The 22,585-nt window shown below is 41.2% G+C and overlaps 1 long non-coding RNA gene across 2 annotated transcripts in view; it reads right to left on the bottom strand.

Moving 5' to 3' along the window:
* Nucleotides 1-316: 316 nt before the first annotated feature.
* Nucleotides 317-22,585, bottom strand: part of LOC115838223 — a 46,376-nt gene continuing 24,107 nt past the window's right edge. The window contains exons 2-4 of one of the 2 annotated variants that reach the window (XR_004033239.1): nt 5,495-5,641; nt 5,219-5,404; nt 317-590 (exon numbers count right to left, since the gene is read on the bottom strand). This is a non-coding gene — a long non-coding RNA (uncharacterized LOC115838223). Of the gene's footprint in view, nt 591-5,218; nt 5,405-5,494; nt 6,664-22,585 lie in introns of those variants that run through there. The other variant, XR_004033238.1, reaches the window with a different exon arrangement.

Below are 22,585 nucleotides of genomic sequence, written 5' to 3'. Positions count from 1 at the left end.
TTACCTTAAATCATTCTTGCTGCCTGCCATCCATATACCTGCTCTGAATATTCATAAAATTAACTCACAGCCAAAGGCCCTGAGCATTTCTTCAAATGAGTACTACATAAAAATACCTATAAATTTATTTCTCAGTATGGAGTAGGTATTGAGTAAATGAACAATGAGCTGGATGGAGAACATCAGGAATTGGCAAACTTTTCCTGTCAAGAGCCAGAGAGTAAATATCTTAGGCTTCGTTGGCCATATGGTCTCTTCCACAACTACTCCATGCTGTGGCGCGAAAGCAGCCATAGATAATACAGAAACAAATGAGTGTGTCTGTGAGCCAATAAAACTTTATTTACAAAAGCAGGTGACAAGTCAGACCTAGCCTGATTGGGCCCTGTTTTCCAACCGTTAGACTGCATCCACTTTGAGAAAAGTCTTGTCAAAAGCATCATTTTAGCGCTTTCTTTTAGAGGCAGGGTCGTGACAACTCTTGATTAACACACACATCCAGGCACTTTGTCTGTCTTCCTCCGTTGTCCTTTGATAAATACCAACTGGCAGAGGGGACATGGAGCATTTTTCCTTCAATTGCAGTGATTCTGAAAGACAAAGCCGGGGCAGAGATTAAAACCAGACCTCAGGTCTTTGTGCCATGCTCGGCATATCAAGTGCCCCTCTTCAAATTGTACTGAGCTAGCTGTATACCTTAATAAAGAAAATAGAACTATTCTTTCACTTAATAGTCTTTTAGTGAGGGTATGGGGGCCAGGTTTATGAAAGCCCTTATAAAATACTGGCTGAAAGGAAATAATACTCCTTGGCACCACAGATCTTTTTCATGTGAAGCTACATGATCACTTTTCATTTTGTTTCTCAAGCACTCCATGGCACCCATCCATGTATTAGGCTAATAACTGCATGAATCTAGTTAAAAGGAGCCAAGCAATTATTTTAATTAGAAGAGAACAAATATAATGCTCCTGGCTTCTGTTTTAAGGGGCAAGAAGGAAGTAGTCAGGGTTCAAACAGATCCCACAAAATATTTTTGTGAAAGGAAAAATAATTAAGGCCAAATTTAGAATGTACTTGCAATAAATGGGCCAAATAAAATGAATGGCATCACTGTGCAGCTAGAACCCATTCATAGATAAGAGCCCCAGAAAGTCCGTTTCTACATGATACCATTTTGAGGGTATAGCCAATTTTACAAAGTGAAGGTGAATGTCTAGCAGAGATTTAATGATCCTTGTGAATCTCCCACATGATTTCCTAAAGAGAGTCTGCGTAAAATCTTTTATTAATAAGAGATGGGGGAAGGATATTGGTCAATTTGCTTTTTGGGCAGGATTGTTTTTTCATTTACATTCTTAAATTGCTCAAATTTGTTTCTCTGGAAAAATCTATCTTCACAGCAAATCCTTGTTGCTAATCCCTTCTATAAAAAGCAGATTCCATCATAAGAGGATTTTAATCAGCTAGACTGAACTCAGTTGTACAGGAAGAGATTGTTATCTACAGATCTTCCTGAGCCTTTGCCTTCCTGCCTCCTTCCTGCCTCCCTTCTGGTCATGGCATTTTGACCATTTTATTCCATCTCAGGCTTCTATAAAGAAATGAAATGAAACTCAAAATAGTCATCTAGTCACTATTCTTCCTTCTGTTTGGATCTGTCATTGTTTATTGTGCACCTGTTATCTACCAGCAAACAGGAAGTTATGGGTGTACATAGGTGACTAAAACCTAGACCTTGCCTGCAAAGAGTTTACAGTCCAGTCTGACAGACACATGGGCAGAAAGGACAGCCAAGCAGCCCAGCTGGGTGGAGGGCAAGGTTACCTAGCCTGAGCTGGCTGTTAAAGAATGGATTATCCAGAAGGATATGGATAGTCTATTCCAGGGAGAAAGGTCAGCACAAGCAAAGGCACAGGCACAGAGAACCACAGGGAGCACACAGAGTTGGAACCAGAAGATAGAGCTGCAGAAATGTAAAGCCAAAGACTAGAGTGAGACAGGAGAGCAGACTGAAGAGGTGAGCAAGAGCCAGGTGCTATGGTCTGAATGCTGGTATCCTTTCAAAACTCATGTTGGAACCGAATACCTGATGGGATCGTATTAAGAGGTAGGGCCTTTGGGAAGTGATTCAGTCATGGGGGCTCCCCCATCATGAGTAGGACTGGTGCCCATATAAAAGAAGATCCAGGGGGCTTCCTTGCCCCTTCCACCATGTAAGAATGCATCAACAAGGTGCCATCTATGAAGCCCTACCAGACACCAAATCTGCTGACGCCTGAATCTTGGACTCCCCATCCTTCAGAACTACCAGCAATATATTTCTATTGTTTATAAATTACTCAGTCTAAGATATTTTGTTAAGCAAACTGAATGGACTAAGACACCAGATCATGCAAGAACCTGCACCACATTGATAAACCTGGACTTCATCTTGCAGAGCAATACAGAAATCACCTGGTTTTCAGCAAAGGACTAATGTGGTTAGCTTTCTATTTCAGAGTCAGCACCTGCATGGCTGAGAAGAAGATAAATGGAGAATAGTATCCCATAGACGCCATTGCCCAGGCAAGAGGTGACAAGGCCTTGAACTGGGACAATACTAAGTAGGAAAGGAGAGCTGGGATGAGGAATGATATGCATGCTACTAAAGGATATTTTAAAAATAAAAATTAAAAAGTCTTTGGAGCAGTGACTGACAAGGTCAAAAGTCAGAGATTAAATTGACCTAGAAGATTCTTGGCAGGGATCATATATTTTATCTGAACACTTGTCATATGTCCAAAAAGGTTTCTCAACTGATGAGCCTTGATTATGGGTTCCAGGATTGAGATGCAGTAACAAATTTCAGCCTTGGGCACATGAACATACTGCTGAGTGCCATATGGAAACTCCTAGAAGATAGTCTAATTCCTATTTACTTTCCCATGCAAAACTCACACAAAACCAGCTTCCTGCTAAAAGTCTAAGTTAAAATACACAGAAACATAGAAAGACAGAAAACTGTAGTGAGTCCTTCTCAGGATAAACTGCATATATGTTTAACTACTATATGAGATTAGACTCATTTATGTTTTAATTTCTAAAAGACTGTATACTTCTCAACTTGTTTTATGAGCCAGTGGAACGTTGATAACACATTTGACAAAGACATTACAATAAAAGAAAGTTACAGGTAAATTTCATTCATAAACATTTCTATAAAAATTATTTTTAAAAATATGACCAAAGTACATGCAGTAATATGTAAGACAAATATTACATCACACCCAAGTTGAGTTTAATCCAGAAATGCAAGATTGGTTTAACATTCAAAAACCCATTGAATAACTCACCATGCTAGCAGAATAAAGGAAAAAAGTAATATGAGCATTCTATAAAGAAGTGGGTGCTTAATTTATGACAAAAGTGTCCCTGCAGAGCATTGGAGAAAGGAAGTCTTTTCCATTCGTCATGAAGGGTAAGTAGATACCATGGAGTAAAGAACCAAACTTGATCCCAACCTCACACCATATACAAAGAGCAATGCCATATGGATTGTAGATCCAATTGTGAAAGCTGAAACAACACAACTTACAAAAGATAATATGAAAGGATTTTATTATGGCCTTGAAATAAGCAAAGCTCTCCTAAATAGGACACAGAAAGCATTAACCATAAAGGAAAATAGACTATATTAACATTAACATTAAAATCAGCTGGGCACAGTGGCTCATGCTTGTAATCCTAGCACTTTGGGAGGCTGAGTTAGGAGGATCACTTGAGTCCAGGAGCCCAAAACCAGCCTGGGCAACATGGCAAAACCCTGTATCTAGAACAACAACAACAAAAAGACAAAAATTAGATAGGCATGGTGGCGCATGCCTGTAGTCCCAGCTACTCAGGAGGCCGAGGTGAGAGAATCACTTGAGCCCTGGGGGTTGAGGCTGCAGTGAGCCATGATCAGATCATTGCACTCTAGCCTGAGCAACAGTGCAAGGCTCCTATCTCAAAAAGCAAAACAAAACAAAAGAAAAAAGTTAAAATTTTCTACTCATCCAAAGACACCACAAAGAGAATGAAAAGTCAAGCTCAGGGTGGTACATATTTTTAACATACATAACCAAAAAGCTATATGCAGAATATATATCTCCTACAAATCAAGAAGAAAAGATGAAAAGTCCAACAGAAAAATGGACTTAATATGACCACTTACAAAAGAGAATATACAAATAGCCTCTATACATGAAAAAGATGCTCAATGTATTAATAATCCAAGAAAATGGAATTAAAACCACAATGAGACTCTACACATACCACTAGAATGACCAAAATCAAGAAGACTGAGAATGCCAAGTGCTAGCAGGGATGTAGAGCATCACCCACTGCTGGTAAGAGTGGAAACTAACACAATCTCTTTGGAAAACTGTTTGGCATTATTTATTAAAGTTGGGCATAGTCATGTTCTACAATTTGGTAACTTCCCCTTTAGTCTATACATAGACTAAACATAATGCATATACACAAGCATCGAAGACATGCACAAGAAAGTTTCCAGCTGCACTGTCTGAAAATAGCCTAAAACTCAAAACAATTCAAATGTTCATCAAGGGTAAAATGGATAAACTGCTGGGCATGGTGGTGCACTCCTGTAATCCTAGCACTTTGGGAGGCCAAAGTGGGCAGATCACTTGAGTCCAGGAGTTTGAAACCAGCCTGGGCAACATGGCGAAACCCTGTCTCTACAAAAAAAAAAAAAAAATACAAACATACAAAAATTAGCCGGGCATGGTGGCATTAGCAGGGCATGGTGGCATGAGCCGGGCATGGTGGCATGAGCTCATGGTGGCATGAGCTACTCTGGGTCTGAGGATCACCTGAGCCCAGGAGGTCAAGGCTGCAGTGAGCCAAGATCATGCCACTGCACTCCAGCCTAGGTGACAGAGGGAGACCCTGTCTCAAAAAAAAAAAAAATGATAAGTTGTGCTATATTACTGATACAAGGATACAAGGGAAGAAAATATAACAAAGAAAACATACTATTAGTATACCCAACAACATAGACACAAAAATAATGTTGAGAGAATGAAGACAGACAAAAGAACACCTATCCATGTTTAATGTTCTTATCACAATAAAGATGAAATTTAAAAAAGAATACCTACCATATGATTCCATTTACATGAAGTTCAAAAAAGCAAAACAAATGTATGGTGTCAGAAGTCAGGCCATTGGTTACCTTTGAGGGAAAGGGGCCTTCAGGAGCATTGTTCACATTCTCCTTCTTGTCCTGGGAGGCAGTTAGAGGATGTGGTCACTCCAGAATAATTTATTGAGTCACATACTTCTGCTATTTGCAGTTTTCCATATATGGAACCCCAATAAAGCTTCCATTTAAAAGTTTCAAATGTTGATTTCCATTTTCCTTGAAGTAAATAAAGGGAATAAGAAAATATTACAGAATATCTTCATTAAAATCAATCAATTTTAATTTGCTAACCAAGCTGGCTCTTACCTGTGTTCAGTTTGCTCCCCTGATGTCAGCTACAGAGCAGGAAACAGGAAAAACCACGCATATGATTTTCAGGCAGCTGGAGGAAGAGGAAGAGAATGCCTTGCCTGTGAGGGAGAATGAATGAAACTGGGACCCTCTGCAATTTAGCTAAGAGGTGAGTAATGCATACAGAGGAAAAAGAAAAAAAGAGAGAGAGAGAGCTGAAGGTCCAGTGTATAAAATAATGACAATAATAACGGGCCTGCTGGAGGCTCATATATTTCTAGCCTTATATAAAATGGGATTAAAACATAACAAATTTAGACTGGCTACAAGAAATGCTTTTTTATGAAATGTATAATTAACCTGTAGCCAATGGTTTAGTAAAATCCAACTCCTCCCATCCTCCAAAAAAATAGCTATTTATAGCAGCCAAACCAGCAACATTGACAAGTATTGTATTACAAAGACTCCCCTGCTTCCAGGCAAAAACTGATCACCAGCTGGGGTCAGGAAGAAAATTTTCCCTTTGGTGTAGTATTTCATGGCTCTGTTATCTAATATTGAACAACTCTCCCGGGCTGAGTAGCATTTGCACCTCCATTCACAGCACCTGGCTCTGGGATCCAGGCTGGAATATTGAAATAGGCTATTGTTTTAATCCCCGGATGGCAACACCTGTATGCCTGTATTTAGGCAACACCTTGTGTTTCCAAAAAGTAAACACAATGAGTATAATCAAAATTGTTCCTAACACTACTGTTTTTATATCAACAATCTATAAATATATGGAAGAACTCAATATATGTGAGAAATAAACAGAAGGCATGCCTACATTGAGGTAATTCAAAAGATGGCTCTATAATTTACCAGCTTGAATTTCAATTGTTGCATTTTTAGGTATGAAACATTATGAAAAAAAGAGATATTATTCATCAAAGTGATTGTCCTGTGCACTTGTATACCTTATATAATTTATTTTTTTCGGGGCTTTTTACTTCAAAGAAATCACTAGCTAATGACATTTCAGACTTTAGAAATTTTTTCTGATAGCACATTGGAATTCCCCCAGGCACAGAATTGTGAATAAGTGGATTTTTTTAAAGATCATTAACAGATATTACAAACCAATTCAAACTGAGCATTTTCTTTGCAAATTACCTTTAACTTTTAAAGCCATTGGAAAAAAAAAAAAAAAGACAGTGAGTGATTTAATTTACTTAACCTGTCTACAAATTGCAGCTCTGCGCTCCATCGGCGATTGCATTTTCAACCAAAAAAAAAGAAAAAAAGAAAAAAGGTCTCTAACTATCTCTAATAGAGATATTTTTCTAAATTATCACACCCGATGAGTGATATTTCAAAAGAAAGTAATGTTTACTTTTTTTTTCATTTAGCAAGTTGCCCTGGAATTGAGAATGTTTATTCTATTGATATGTTTAAAGTGAAAACACAGCCCTACACTGTCTATATCTGTTGCTTAATTAAAACTCTCCAGCAATTAGCAGGTTTATCATCTCCAGAGCAAATGGATGGTGGTGGTGGAGCTTTGGTGGTGGATTGTGAGTTTTTTTAGGGGAGGGGAGTGCTCTTTTATTTAATGATCAAACCATAGTTTCTGGGCTAAAGAGCTAATATTTGGGGTGAGAAGCACCTTTATTCCTCGAATACATCAGGCCTGATTCTTACTGGCATCAACACCCCGTTGTGTATGTTTTCCATTCAAAGAGTTCCCATGGACTTCAAAGGGAGTTGCCTGCAAAGATGGGAAATGTGGGAGTCCTGACAGGCCCCAGAACAGGCCCAGAGCTGGAAGAAACCATGCCAAGAGTACCTCACATTGGAGCCCCCCGCAAAACCATGTCACAAAATTAAAGGGTCTCACCTGCCTATGCCATCCCACAGCACACGTGGGAAACATCCTCAGGCTTGCCAAGCACTGCTCTGACTCTGCAGGCTACTAACATATACATATTTGATGACAGTAGAGCTCCATTTATAAGAAAGTATGTTGATAAGAATATTCTTTGAGAATGGTGTCCAGTGCAGACTTTAAAAGGGTCATTGTTTGAGGTACCAGAGGTTTCCTTTATCCCCTTTTAAAGTGCAAAGTCAACTTACTATAAACCAAACAAAATAGTTGCACATGCCTTTGGATGTCCCATCAACAACAAATGGGTAGAAGTCTATTCTGAAGAATGTTCTATTTTTGGAGTGATTAATTGAATTATTAACAGTAAAGGGGCAGATAAACTAATATTTCTTGAGTGTTTCTTATGTGACAAGTATTTTAATTCCTCTCTTTTAATCCTCACCAATATATTATGAGGTAAATGGTATTATCCCCCAATTAAAAGGTGATAAAAATGGGCTTTAGTGAGATCATGAAAACTGTCCAAAGTCCCATGACAGCAAGTGAAAAGCATGTGGAACCCAGCCCTCCCCAACTCCAAATCCCATGTTTGTCTCTTTATATCACACTCTTTGTTGTCTGCTGATTTCAAATGCCAAGTTCACGACTTACGGCAACTGCCATTTTTCTAAATGGCTAGAACTCACAGACTGTGGGTTCTTTCCATTCAAGCTCAGACAAGAGATACTGTATTCCAAATGCTGATGATTAAGTTGCAAAAGCATCGTTTTGCTCCAAAGAATTACCAGTGGAATCCTGTCGGGAAACATAGAATGGAAGCTGGTTGAAGATCTACACTAGCTATTCTGAATGTCACACGTGTCCCCAAATGCTGACACACCTAAATGAGTCTCACATGATAAGGGGTGACCCTAGTGATCACAGTAGACTCCCTTGGAAACAAGTCCAAGGAGGAGGCTGGGCCAGGGCTTCGGGATGGCAGAGGACCAAGATGCTCATTGGTAGACAGGTAGCATATCCAGAATCATTACAACCACAAATATTTAAGTGTAGGGACGGGGGACACAGCCAGAACTTCCATTGATCTTTTTGGTCCCTGCCCCAACCTCAGGACTTCAGAGTCCTAATGAAGTTTAGGATGTGGACACCCAGTGGACACAGAGTGGGATTAGGGAGGTGGAGTCTCCCGTTCACCTGATGAGCAGACACCAACCAAGGGCTTGACTGTGTGGAAGTGATAAGAGGAGTGGGGATGGTCTGTCAGGGCCACCCCTAAGCTCCTTCCCGCTCACCACAGACTCCTCCAGCAACGGCCTCTGAGGCCACTGGTAGAAGCCCAAGCAATTCTGAATGTGGCCACCATTTGCCTCGGGCTCACAGAAAGCTCACCAGAACACAGGCACATGTTCCAGAGACCTTGCCAAGTCTTTTCCATTCTCCCAGGTTCCATATCCTTGTTTTCAAAGTGGAGACAATATGAATACCTGCTCAGCCAAGTATGTCTGGTGATGACAAAGGGGACGGATTGGTTCGTGAAAGCACTTCATGAGGTCCAGGCAGTGGGAGGGCATCTCAAGCTGCTTCCCTCTAGCTGCATGCACGTGGCTAAACACCAGACCCCATTCTCCCCACTGTAGCTTGGTCTTTCAGCGAAAACAAATCTAAATGGAAGTGACTTTTCATATAATAGAAATTGAAACCAAAGTTTAAAAATAAAATAAAATGGAATGTTTCTGAGCATGCAACATCCATCTACTGTATTTGTTTTTTGCTTATTCAGCACATTTGTATTAGGTGCTGAGTGGAGGCAGAGGTGCTCCATCACTGGATTTCTGAGCACACTACTTAGCCTTTGCACTTGGGAGAAAGTCAAACTCCTGAACAGGAAGCCATCCTCTCACACCCCACCCTGACCCAGCAGCCCAGCTCATGGCTCTGCAGATGAATAGGACACGTGCCAGGCCCACCTCCTGGGCCTCCTTCAACCCGCTATCCACTGTCAGCCTCTCTGCTTCATCCTCGACTTGCCTGAAATGTCCTCTGCTCAGAAAGACCTGCCAGAGAGCACCTCCGGTCCAAAGCAGTCCTAGCCCTGATCTTCACCCTCATGCCTAGTGGGTTTCCTGCGGAGTCATCATTGCCACATGTGGCAACACTCTTGGTCTGGGATCTCCTGTACCATCTGTCTCCCCAGCTTGACTGTGACCTTCAGAAGAGCAGAGGTCACCTCAGCCTTGTTTCTGCACTTCAAGCCCCGGCACAGTGCCTTGCCCATAAAGTACACAGGAAACAGGGTTTTGCCTCAAAGCAGCTCACCTAATATAAAGCAACACAAAACCCCACACAGTCAGGGCTTTGTTTCACCTGCTGCAATGGCAGCCCTTGAACATAAGGAGAAGTCTACTAAGCTCAAATTCTTTTTTTTTTTTTTCAAACAGAGTCTTACTCTGTCACCCAGGCTGGAGTGCAGTGGCGCCATCTTAGCTTATTGCAACTTCTGCCTCCTGGGTTCAAATGATTCTCCCGCCTCAGCCTCCAAAGGAGCTGGGATTACAGGCACAAATCGCCACGCCCAGCTGATTTTTATATTTTTAGTAGAGGTAGGGTTTCCCCATGTTGGCCAGGATGGTCTCAAACTCCTGACCTCAGGTGATCCATCGGCCTCAGCCTCCCAAAGTGCTGGGATTACAGGCGTGAGCCACTACGCCTGGTCCCAAGCTCAAATTCTTCCCCCTGCAATTAATCTGTTTCTCTTCCCTGCGAGGTGTCCACCCTCACCTGATCTGGCAGGAAGACCTGTGTTTGCTCCCAGCCCACAGAAATGTCCCACATGTTGGTCAGGGTCCTTCCTGCCAAGGAGGTACGGCTTCCCCTTGTCACCTAAGTGTCCCCTTATCTAAATGTAAGATGGTGATAAGCCTGGTGCCCTGAGAGGCGCAGGTGTGACTGTCAGATGGTCCCCCTAGGACTCCCCTGCCAGAGTTAGCCTGGGCTCCAGTGACAGCCCAGAAATTTAGCTCCCATTACCTCATGAATTCCCCACCCTGTGTGCTGCAGAGTGGATGATGGCAAGCAACACTCACAGCATAGTTTATATTCCTGTAATTTTTCTTTATTTTCAAACTAGAGAAGTAATATGTACTTACTGTAACAAGCAAAACAATACTTAAAAAGGTGAATAAAAGCAAATATAATTATTTCTTCCTATCCCTCTTCATTACCACTTATCTCAAGAATACCAAGGGCATGTGTGCATGTGCCTATATCCATGTATAATATATAAAGAATAAGCCAGGCACGGTGGCTCATGCCTGCAATCCCAGCACTTTGGGAGGCCAAGGCGGGCAGATCACCTGAAGTCAGGAGTTTGAGACCAGCCTGGCTAACGTGGTGAAACCCCGTCTCTACTAAAAATATAAAAATTAGCTGGGTGTGGTGGGTGCGTGCCTGTAATCCCAGCTACTCGGGAGGCTGAGGAGGAAAATCGCTTGAATCTGGGAGGCTGAGGTTGCAGTGAATCGAGATCATGCCCTTGCACTCCAGCCTGGGTGACAGAGCGAGACTCCACCTCAAAAAAATAAAAAATAATAATAAAATACATCCCTAATATATAGCATATATATTATATATACTACACATACCTTATATATCATTTTACATAAGTGGGATCATATACATGCTGGGGGAATTTTAGTGCCGTATTTTGTCTTTATTTAATTATCTATTTTTGAATGCCTTTTGCAGGTGTGGTTCCTCCAGGGACTCATTGGAAAGCGCAGACGTCCTGTGGCCATGGGACCACACCTGTCTTCAGTGCACTGTTTCCCTGTTTGTTCTTGAACATGCCTGCTGCCTTGGTTACACTGGCCTACTGGTGAGTCTTCAGAGAAGTGGCACTGCCGTTTTTTTCTTTTCTCCGTTGGTGGTTTTGGGATATCTGAGATGTCTCCTACTCCCACTCAGTCTCTTTTATTTTCTGCAGTTCCTCTGGCCTGTCTTGTTCCTTGCTCTTTCTAACTGGCTCTCATTTCCAGCTGCCAGCCCCTGCATTGCTTCTGACCTTGTCTATTTCCAGAGACCTTCCCAAATTCACAAATCTCTTGACAAAAGGCTCCTTTCCCTTTCTGTACAGGTGCCTCTCCTTATCCCTCCTCAAACAAATCTTACCCAAGCCTTCACCCAGTACTCAGCTCATTTGTCAGTAGAGACCATTCTTCCTGACCCTTCCCCTACCAGGTCACACATTTGATCAATACATTTGTGTATTGCTTTGTAGATTTCAAACACATTCAAATAGATTACTTCAACAAATTCTTACAACAGCCCTATGAAACAGAAAGGGGTAAGTATATTGCCTTCCCAAATATATAGGTCTTAAAGGACATTAACTGACAGTTTGCAAAGAAGACATTAAAATGACCAGACTTTTTAAAAACTCAGTTTCACTATTAGTGAAAGAAATACAAAGTATAAGAACACTGATATACTTTTTGCCTATGAAATTAGCAAATATTTAAAAGAATGATAATACTCACTGTTCGGCAAAGGAGGATAGTGGTGGTACACTAGATTTTTGCAAATAGGAGTGAAAATTGGTGGCACCTCTTTGATTAATACCTTGCCAACACATATTAAATTAGGAAACCATGGAGCCAGGCAATTATAGAAATTTATCCCAAGGAAATAAACAAAGCTATGTAGAACATTTTAGCTACAAGTATATTTTAATATGCAACTGATTAAGTTGAAGTCCAGTCATGCAATGAAATGCTCTAAAAAATGTTTTAATGATAATGTGGAAGAATATATAATATCATGTAAAACATTTTGATATAATGAATAAAAACATTATACAATGATACATACTGTCAAGAGTTCCATATACATGACATATATATATATACACATATGGATATCGATATCATGCACTCCAAAATGGCAAGGAAGGTTATCTCTAAGAGATGATGTTACAGGTGATTTTTATTTTCTAAATTTTGCTCTTCTCTACTTTCTAAATTATTTTCAATAATCATGTATGCTTTTGTAAAAAGAAAAACAGGAAAATTATAACATTAAAAAAATTATCCTTGTTTAAATGGAACCAGTTCTACATTTGGTTCTTTAATCCACTCACTCATTCATTCAACAAATATTTTTTAACTCCTACTATACACAAAGCACTCTGCTAGATGAAAGGGATATAGTAATCAAAATTTTAAGAAAATTTTACGAAAAGAACTGGTGTCTGCCATGGAGAAGGGGTTCTTAGTAACTGGGAGAAAGCCAGTGGAGTTTATTAGGCATTACTCTTCCCTAAATCCAAGAAATGGCCTCAGAGGATATCAGTGCATCCAGTCATGCTTGAGTGAGACTTGGCATTGGAACTGGACCTGAAAAAGTGGTTTCTGAGAGAGGGCTGGGAGTGGAAAATGAAGAGAATACATGAGAATGAGAATCACCCTCACTCTGAGTGCTCCCAGCTACTGGGTCTCCTGGCGGTTTGAGACAAATGGTTGGAGTGGCCTGGCAGTGGCAGAAATGGTCCCATGGGTTGCATAACTTCAGATGTTAATCAGAAGGCCCAAAATGATTCCTATTTTAGATAAGTGACTAGCAAAAATTCACCAAAATTCTACTAAAGTGTCCCTCTGAGTCTGCATTTTGAATAAGCATTCAGCCTCCTACTGTTATTAGTTGGCACTCCCCTTTAACTGGTAGGATTGGAACCTCCCACACACGTCAATCAATTTTCCCAGCAAGGAAGCCACCCCCAGGAAGTGTGGCACTTGGCACAGTCTGCAAGAAGTCCTTACAGCCTCTAGGGTACCATTTTGTTACCCCATAGGATCGTTGTCATATTCCAAATTAACTCAAGTCATCTGCTTTGAGTTGTTTTTCCCATAAATGGTAAAAAATTTTGTTGATTCTTTCCCAAAAGGCCATTTGTGACCAGTGGCCATTTGGAGACCTGACTGGGGCTTGGAGGGGGACCACAATGAATGAAGCAGCCCTCTTGGGGACTGAACCCATGACCTCATTAGCACAAGGTTCTAATCAACAGAGCCACCAGGCACATACCTCATTTAAGACACTGAGGCAGTAATTTGCTAAATGTTAATTCTTAGATTAACTACAGATGAGTAGAGTTCCTAGGGGGAAAAAATGAGAGAGATTTGTTCATTCTTGAAAGGAAATTTAGGTCATCAGTTTTTGATCCCTTTTGTTAGTTTTATGGTAAGTTCCAGAATCCTAAGATGATGTCCATCAGGGTCTATGCCCCATGATTTTTTTAAAATCAATATCTTGGTCAGGAGACTTTCAAAGAAAATGCAAATCATGTCACTTCTGCACTCATAAAACACCACACAATGATTTTCGAAAGATACCTCTACGGTTTCTATTTCTCATGCACAATACAGGTGGCAAAATAAAGAAATGAGATTCACATCTGAGTCAGAGATGGTCCTCCCAGAGCAGGAAAGGCTGGACCCCATTACCACCACCCCTCAAAATCCTAAGTCCTGTGGATGAAAAGTCCCCCTCCATGGGGAAGGGGAGCCCCGACCTCCAGACCTTTCTCAAGGCATGCAGGAACCCAACCCACTCGCCTTCTTACCTTATTCCCCAGCCAGTCCCTGAGGAGCCAGTTTTACAAACAGCAAATATGGTTTGGAACAAAGTTTTGACACTGACTTTGTATCTTGTGCTCATATTACGTTTCTATGAATATTCCACCGACTTTTCAACTCCAAAGAAAAGTTTCCGCTCCAAGGCTGCATTTAACATTCAGACTATTTCAACTTCAGTTGCTCCCACCCCAACAGCGATCTTTGAAACTGATATGGCCCTGAAAGAAGCCAGAATAACTTTGTAAAAATGTTAATAATAATGGGCTAGGTTCCCAGTCTTTGTAATCTTGTGGAAGAACCTCTGTGAGAAAGCACCCTGGGAATTGAATTGAGTGTGTGCCCACACTAGCTTTTCCATGGAAAGCCTGCTTGAAATGCATGGTTGTTTTGCAGGAGCATTTCTACCAAGTGGAGCAGAATGGGAATGTAGCCTTGCATTTGTCACCTTTCATCCCAGGAGCTTTAAGACCACAATGAAATACCCAGGCTGCTGCCTGTTGATGGAGAGGTCCCCTACATTTGGTGGCAAGACCCAGCCACTCATGTCAGGAGTATACCATTCTGCCACTGTCGGTTAGGGTCCTGTGGGAAAGCTAGGTATCCTCTCTGAGTTGTCAATTTCCTCACCTGCGAAACGATGCTAATTGTAGTTACTACAAAATAGGGTTGCTGTCTCCACACAAAATAATGCACTTGAAATCCTTTAGCTTATTGCCTGGAACATGGCACTTACTAAGCACTCATTAAAACTTAACTATTTCTGTTGCTACTCTCTGCGTCCCAAGAAAAACATAGCCATCTCAGTGTAATGGGTTGCATTCCAAATATCCCTTTCTTTATAAATCCAAAATGAAAATTAAATAGGTACTACAGTTGTACATCCACAAAGAAGTTTCTAACCGTAAGCTTAACACAAGCAAGCTTTAATAGTATGCGCTGATCGGAGTAGCTAAGAGGGAGCAACCTAAAATTAAAATAGCTAGCTAGCTCTGATTTCTAAATAATGCCTCTAAAAATGTTTTCTTATGAAATGCATTGTAAAATGGCATCAGGAACTTTCCAAACTCGCAAAACCAAAATATATGACCTTAAAATCACGATGCTCTAAAACACAACAAATTTTTAGCCAATCTAGATTCGCAGGAATTTCAAATTCTGAATGGATTAAAAAAAAATCTCCACTAATTCAAATAATCAAACCAAGTACATTTTTATCTAAAAATACAATCTGAGGCAACTCCATTTTATAATCAAGAAACACTCATAGCATTTAGTAAGCTACAATGTTGAACTTCTATTCAAGTTGAAGTTGACAGCAGCTAGATAAATAGAAACTAAACTTCTGAATAGTTACCTATCTTGTAGTTACAGGCTCAATTACTACTTTAATCTCCAGCGGGGACAGCTATTAGTTCAATAAAATAAATATTTTTAATTTCCTCTATGCATTTCCTCAAACCATGCCAATGCACTTATCTATGGCTCACTTAGAGAGTTTGGTTAAGAAGCCTCCACTTACTTAAAAGACAATGTTTGATTTCCCTATGAAATGGAGAAATGGACGTGAGTGCTCATTGTTTTAATGCACTGAGCCCTTAATCACTTCCAGTTCTGATTCATCAGAAAAGTTGTCCTCTTGAGGGTTTGGGGGGCTTTTTTGGTCACTAAATATTGTCTTTCATTTTGAGATATTTATTCCTTGCCAGAAAATGATACTGTATTTTCCCCTAATGATGAAGGATGAAAGATGGAGCAAATTCCATTTGGTGATTATTGAACCACAGAGAAGTAAACTGATTCAGAAAACATATCCCCAAAAGAAAAATAAATGTATTATGTGAGGTAGGAGCATGGGATTCTTGGCAAATATTCAATTGGAGCCAGGATTGGTAATTTAATAGCATCCTTGTCTTACTAATATTTGAAGGGGGAAGGGTAAAACTCTTGGGCTTTTAGCCATGGGCCAGAATCTCCTATTCTTCACCTCTCCACCGCTACCCCAGCCAGCATGGATGTCAAAGATGCAAATGCCTGGGAGCCTTGCTAAGAGTTGTTAAAAATGCACAGGCCAAAAGCAGGGGTCCAAGATGCCATCACTCCTCACATAAGCCAAAGGAAATAACACAACCTTAACCTCTGCAGCTCAATGGGCAACGCAAATAACCTCCAAGCCCACTCTGAACACTGTTCCCAGAGGCCTGGAGCATCAGACCCAAATCAGAGCAGACAGGTGAGTTCATGAAGTGACATCTGCCAAAGATGATTCTGCCAAATCACGCCAATTTGGTAAATGCGTCACTCTACTTTCAACTGGTCCTTCTAGCTTCCCCTTGCTGATTGGCAGAGTTTGACAGGAAAAAAAAAAAAAAAAAAAGAGCTCTTCCTTTGGAAATCCTGGCCACATCTTTGCACTACAAAGGGACACCCCCAAGTGGTATAGATAGGAAAGGGTTTAGAAGTCAGCGCTGTAGTAACACACAGCCCCTTTCTAGGACTGCATGTTATGAAGTGTAGCATTTTTGAGCTTTGGTTCTCTTTCAAGTTTAAAGGAGGAGAGAAGGATATTGAAAAATGAAAAAGAGGCTGGGCGTGGTGGCTCACGCCTGTAATCCCTGCACTTTGGGAGGCCAAGATGGGCGGATCATGAGGTCAGGAGCTCTGGTGCAGCCTGTCCAATATGGCAAAACCCTGTCTCTACTAAAAATACAAAAAAAAAAAAATTAGCCGGGTGTGGTAGCATGAGCCTGTAGTCCCAGCTACTCGGGAGGCTGAGGCAGAAGAATCACTTGAACCTGGGAGGTGGAGGTTGCAGTGAGATGAGATCATGCCACTGCACTCCAGCCTGAGCAACAGAGCAAGACTCCATCTCAAAAAATAAAAAAATGAAAAGGAGAAAGACAAGTTTAGTCCAAACCCAGTCCCCAAGACAGCTCTGAATTGCCAATTTTCTGCCATAAACCTTTTTAATTCTTGGATTATGAAATGTGTAGAAAAAAACAAATTTAATTGCTAACAATCTTACCTAATGTTATGGTCTCCATGGGCGTCTGAAAAGAAACATTATATGACTCACGCAAGTGTGTGATAGATGGTGGTATTAGTGGTGATGGTAATGGTGATAGTGGCAGTAGTGGGGGTAGCAGTGACAGTGGTGATATGCTGGTAGTGGTGGTGATGGTGGTAGTGGTGATGGTGGTGGTGCTGCTGGTGGTGATGGTGGTGATGGTGATGGTGGTGGTGGTGGTGGTGATGGTGATGGTGGTGATGGTGGTCATGATGATGGTGGTGGTGCTGGTGGTGGTGGTGGTGGTGGTGGTGATGGTGCTGGTGGTGGTGGTGGTGGTGATGGTGATGGTGGTGATGGTGGTTGTGGTGGTGGTGATGGTGGTGGTGGTGGCGATGATGGTGGTGATGGTGGTGGTGACAATGATGATAGTGTTGATAATCGTAGTGGTGATGGTGGTGGTGGTGATGGTGGTGGAGGTGATGGTGGTGATGGTGATGGTGGTGGTGCTGGTGATGGTGGTGATGATGGTGGTGGTGATGGTGATGGTGGTGGTGGTGGTGACAGTGATGATAGTGGTGATAGTGGTAGTGGTGATGGTGGTGGTGGTGGTGGAGATAATGGTGGTGATGGCAGTCATGGTGGTGATGGTCATGATGGTGACAGTAGTGGCAACGGTGGTGGTGGTGAAGGTGGCGGTGATGGTGATGGTGGTGATGGTGATGGTGGTGGTGGTGGTGAAGGTGGCGGTGATGGTGGTGGTGGTGATGGTGGTGGTGACAGTGATGATGATAGTGATAACAGTAGTGGTGATGATGGTGGTGGTGGGGATAATGGTGGTGGTGATGGTGGTGGTGATGGTGGTGGTGATGGTGGTGGTGGTGAAGGTGGTGGTGATGGTGGTGGTGGTGATGGTGGTGGTGACAGTGATGATGATAGTGATAACGGTAGTGGTGATGATGGTGGTGGTGGGGATAATGGTGGTAATGGCAGTCATGGTGGTGATGGTCATGATGGTGACAGTGGTGGCGATGGTGGTGATGGTGGTAGTGGTGATGGTGGTGGTGGTGATGGTGGTGGTGACACTGATGATGATGGTGGTGGTAATAGTAGTGGTGATGGTGGTGGTGATGGGGATAATGATGGTGATGGTGAAGGTGGTGATGATGTTGATGGTGGTGGTGATGTTGGTAATGATGGTGATGGTAATGGTGATTGCACTCAAATCCCAAAATATGAATTAAAGACTTTAACTGGTATGTTAGATACTTGAGAAATCTACTCTACCTGTCTTCTCTGAGTCTTAATTCCTATCCCTCAAATGTTGATTAATCTGATTACAATGATGTTGTTCTTTGATTAAAACTTGAAAGCACATTTGAAAGAAAGAAAAAGAAGTGAAGTTAAAGCAACTGCTTGAGGGATGTATTTCTCTCCATGTGTGAGTTTTTAATTCTTTATTATTACTTTCATCACAGTCCTTGTCACAGAAAGGATTTCAAAGTATCAGTAGTCCTTGAGGCTGCTGTATTATAAAATTCCAAGGATATAGGAATTTCAGTTCATGGAGACTATTGTGAAGCTAGATGACAACACTTTTTTCTACCAATGTAGAAATTTCTGGGGCAGAAAAATTCACACTCGCAGCATTAATTATTATAAACACAGAGAAACCCCTTCCCTGTGCAGTTATGTCTAACAGATGATGGGACATAGGACAGTTTCCCAACTGCTTTGCAGTTAGGCATGGTCAAATGACTTTCTTTGGCCAATAAAATGTGAGTAGAAGGGACAGTTGTCACTGCTGGACAGAGGCTTTAGGAGCCAGGGTGAGCCTCACCATGTTTCCTTCCTCCTGTTATGATGAATGTGGAAGCAGGTGGAGAGGGGGCCTCTATCACCCTAGGTTTCTAAGTGTCTATGACAGGCAAACCCCCTCCCAACCCATAACGGACATGCAGTGAGAGCAAAAAATAAACTTCTGTTTTTTTAAGCCACTGCGATTTTGGTGGTTCTTTTCTACCACATCATAACCTACCCTATCCTAATAGATACAGATGGCAAAGAGCCAAAACAAGGAAGTTAGAAGTCACCTGTGGTCACATTGGGGAAAAAGGAATCTACCTATCTCCCCTAATAAACCAAACCCTCAAGGCTTCTTGTTACCCAATCACAAAATCCAAGACATTTAATCGTTCTGCAGTGAAGGTCAATTCTGGACAAAAAGTGCCTAGGAAAAAGATATTCCATGACCTGCAAGGAACTGAAAGTCACTCACCCACACAAGCTCTGCAATAATTTGGAGATCTCTTTTGGCCAAGTTCTATTTCAGACAATAAACCACCTTCTTACCATTATCCAGGCAGACGGCACAGATCTCCTTATCATTTTCAGAACTGTTCATTTCAAAACTGCACTGCTGAAGGTATAAGCCTCCTTAAAGAACTCTACTTTTAAGAAAACCAAATCTCATAAAAGTTAGTATATTTCCACATTCAAAGTGGGGCAGCAAATGTGAAAAGCCCATCTGTGCCCACCCTCCCCTCCACCCCACAAACTCTACCACCACCCAGAGCTGTAGCTGGGCATGAAAAATCTAACACATGCAAAGTACAGAGGCTCTTTGAAAATTTGGCCCAGTGTGTCTTATATGTGAGTTGCAGCCTTACAGAGTCTTGCCAAAAACAACAAAGAGGAAAGAAAAGGAAAGGTTTTCTTTTCTCCGGACTTGGGAAGGAAACATAAAACTCCTTTTTTCTGCAAGGCTGAATGGCTCCAATTTTCCACACTCAGGATGAGCTCTTACTGGCCATTACCTTCATAATATCCCAGTGGCTTTTTAGTGGGCATTTCTGTCCTCCCAAATGAATTGCGTGGCGGCAGTGGCCCAAAGAGATGCCCCAGCTCCCTACTGAGAAGCCGGTGGCCCTCACACATCCTCAGGGTTGTTGTGAAGATAAAATGAAATGGATGATATGAGTGTGCTTTAAGTGTTACATTAATGGTATTATTTCTACCATTCCTAGCTTCTGCTGCATCTACCGTGTCTACTGGGTCTAACTTGTACAGTTTTAGGTTTTCTGGGGTCTCTACGCAGGTAAGAACATAGAGGATTAACAGTCACTGGCTCTAAGTGCAAAATTGCGCAAAACCCTATGAGGTGAGCACTAGCGAGTCCAGGAATGCAGAGAGGTGCAGAGAATTAAGTGGTTTACCCAGGGTGACACAAATAGCGGTAAGTGGAGAGCCCCTCTTTGATCACTGTTTGAGTGCCCAGAGACACATACGATGCCAACACACACGATGCCAACCTCCCATCTAAGCAGTCTTAGTGCTCTCAGACAAGTCTGTTCCAAAAAGAATGGCTGTGAAGGTGCCACCTATTTGGTTGCTGAGAATGTACTAAGCTCCCAGGTTCAGTTGGTGAGGCAGGATTCTCAAGCTAGATTTTCTTAGATGTGACCAAATCCTACCTTACAAAGAAAGAGCAAAATAAGCAAGTGAGGAAGAACAGATGACCTCTGCTTAGGAAGACAAGGCAAGACTGAGCAACTGTGGAAAAGAAATTCAGGATCAACTCCAACTAGTAAGATAATGAAAACTGCATTAAAAAAAGTGTTGTTCATCAACATTGGTTCGAAATTTCCAGTAGCTTCCTATAGAAATCTCTATAGGAAGAGCACAACGTACGATAGCTACAGAAGCAAAGAGAACAGGGAGACACTAGGGCGACATGGACAAAGGACAATCAGTAGACACTGGGGCGACATGGACAAAGGACAATCAGTAGAAGCTTAAGAAATAGGGAGAAGGGGACCGTCAGGAGTTCGAGATCAGCCTGGCCAACATGGTGAAACCCTGTCTCTACTAAAAATAATTAATTAATTAAAAAAATTAGCTGGGCGTGGGGCGCATGCCTTTAATCCCAGCTACTCTGTAGGCTAAGGCAGGAGAATTGCTTGAACCTGGGAAGCGGGGGTTTCAGTGAGCCAAGATCGTGCCACTGCACTCCAGCCTGGGTGACAGAGCAAGACTCCAACTCGAAAAAAAAAAAAAATCAAGAAATATGGAGAAGGAAAGTAGATGTGAGGTCGAGAAGAAATTCCAGCAGTATCACTGGAAGGATGGGAACCAAAGAGTGAAGCAAAGAAGAAAAAGCCTGGAAATGGGAGATTAGTTTTAAATGTGAAGAGGGAAAAAGGACAAAAGGGAAGAAAATCCAAGGAGCAAAAAGCAATAAACCAAAACTGAGAGACTGGAAGGAGTCAACATTATTTCTGCAAAAAGTAAATAAATACTATCTCCTTAGAAAACAAGTTGAAATTGGCAGCAGAGGCACCAGAAGAACCATCAAGGACCAGCTCATCTGACTCCGGTTACGAATGCTGATAAATTTATTAGCTACTTAAAATGTGTAACCAAAATAAAAGAAAGGAAAGCCTTTCATTATTCAAAACACATGTAGGTTTCTAAAACATATTTTTGTTGTAAGCCTCCAGATTTTTACTGAAGTCTTTTTCTCCATTTATTTTCCTACTTTATATTCCAAAAAAAGTTACATATTCATCTCAAATAATTATGAAAGATGTTCTGTGACATCTTTGCAAATGGCCTCACAAGAAATTCTTCATTTCGAGGGCTACGTCCATATTCCTTTACAGCAATCTTTGATTTTGATCTATCTACTCAAACGATCCAATTCATTTTTTAAAATTTAGAACTACTTAATTCGTTTACTGAGTTAACTGGTTCACCAACTTAACTGGAATTTATAGCTGAATATATCATTCATTTCAGTCCAAATGGGCCAGCCATTTAAGCATACAGACACATAATGTGCTTTCTTCAATATTAATTAATTTGCACTGCTTCCTCACAGTGGATTATTGGCAAAATGGCTTTTCTTCAGATCTGGATCTACAATATGAACATTCATTATTGCACTCACCAACCCATAAATTCCCAAAGTTAGAGGGATAATTTTGTAGCTCATGTATTTTCTTATGGAGAATTATACCTTTAAGAGAACATTTCCTGATCTCCTTCAGTAATTATTTCCATCAGCAAAATCTTCCTATTGATAATATGATGAAAACAGGAAATTTGAGACCTTGTGTAGTACTCTTAGAACACAAAGAGCGAAAAAAAAGGAATTGTTCCTACAATTTAAAATGATAACAGTTTCCAGCCCCAAACAAAATACAGTTTATTGAAACTGTATTGGCTCATTTTTGTAATGCTATGGGTCATATTTTCTAAATAGCATCTGTAGAAGAATCATTTAGAGTTCTGGTCTCAGATTTTGCTAGAGAGGAGTAAGGTGACAGAACATTTAATTTTTTTTTTTGTCATTCAGACCGGATGTTTCATATTTACTTCATATTTAGCAAAACTGCCCTGGAATTCACATAAATAATGAATTAATGAAATAACTTTCAAAGTTCATGAGACATAAGAAAGTATTCTCTGGGCATATGCCAAAGTAGAAATCTGAGTTTAAGGCTCTCAATTCTCACCTATGCAAATACATAACCTCTCCAAGGTAAAGTTCCATCCCCAGTTCTGAATCATAATATTCAACCAAAAAAAAAATAATGATACACAAA

This window comes from Nomascus leucogenys, chromosome 14, assembly GCF_006542625.1.
Source record: "Nomascus leucogenys isolate Asia chromosome 14, Asia_NLE_v1, whole genome shotgun sequence".
Classification (NCBI taxonomy): domain Eukaryota; kingdom Metazoa; phylum Chordata; class Mammalia; order Primates; family Hylobatidae; genus Nomascus; species Nomascus leucogenys.
Note: the sequence above shows the minus strand (reverse complement) of the source record. Positions and strands in the feature narration are given on the sequence as shown.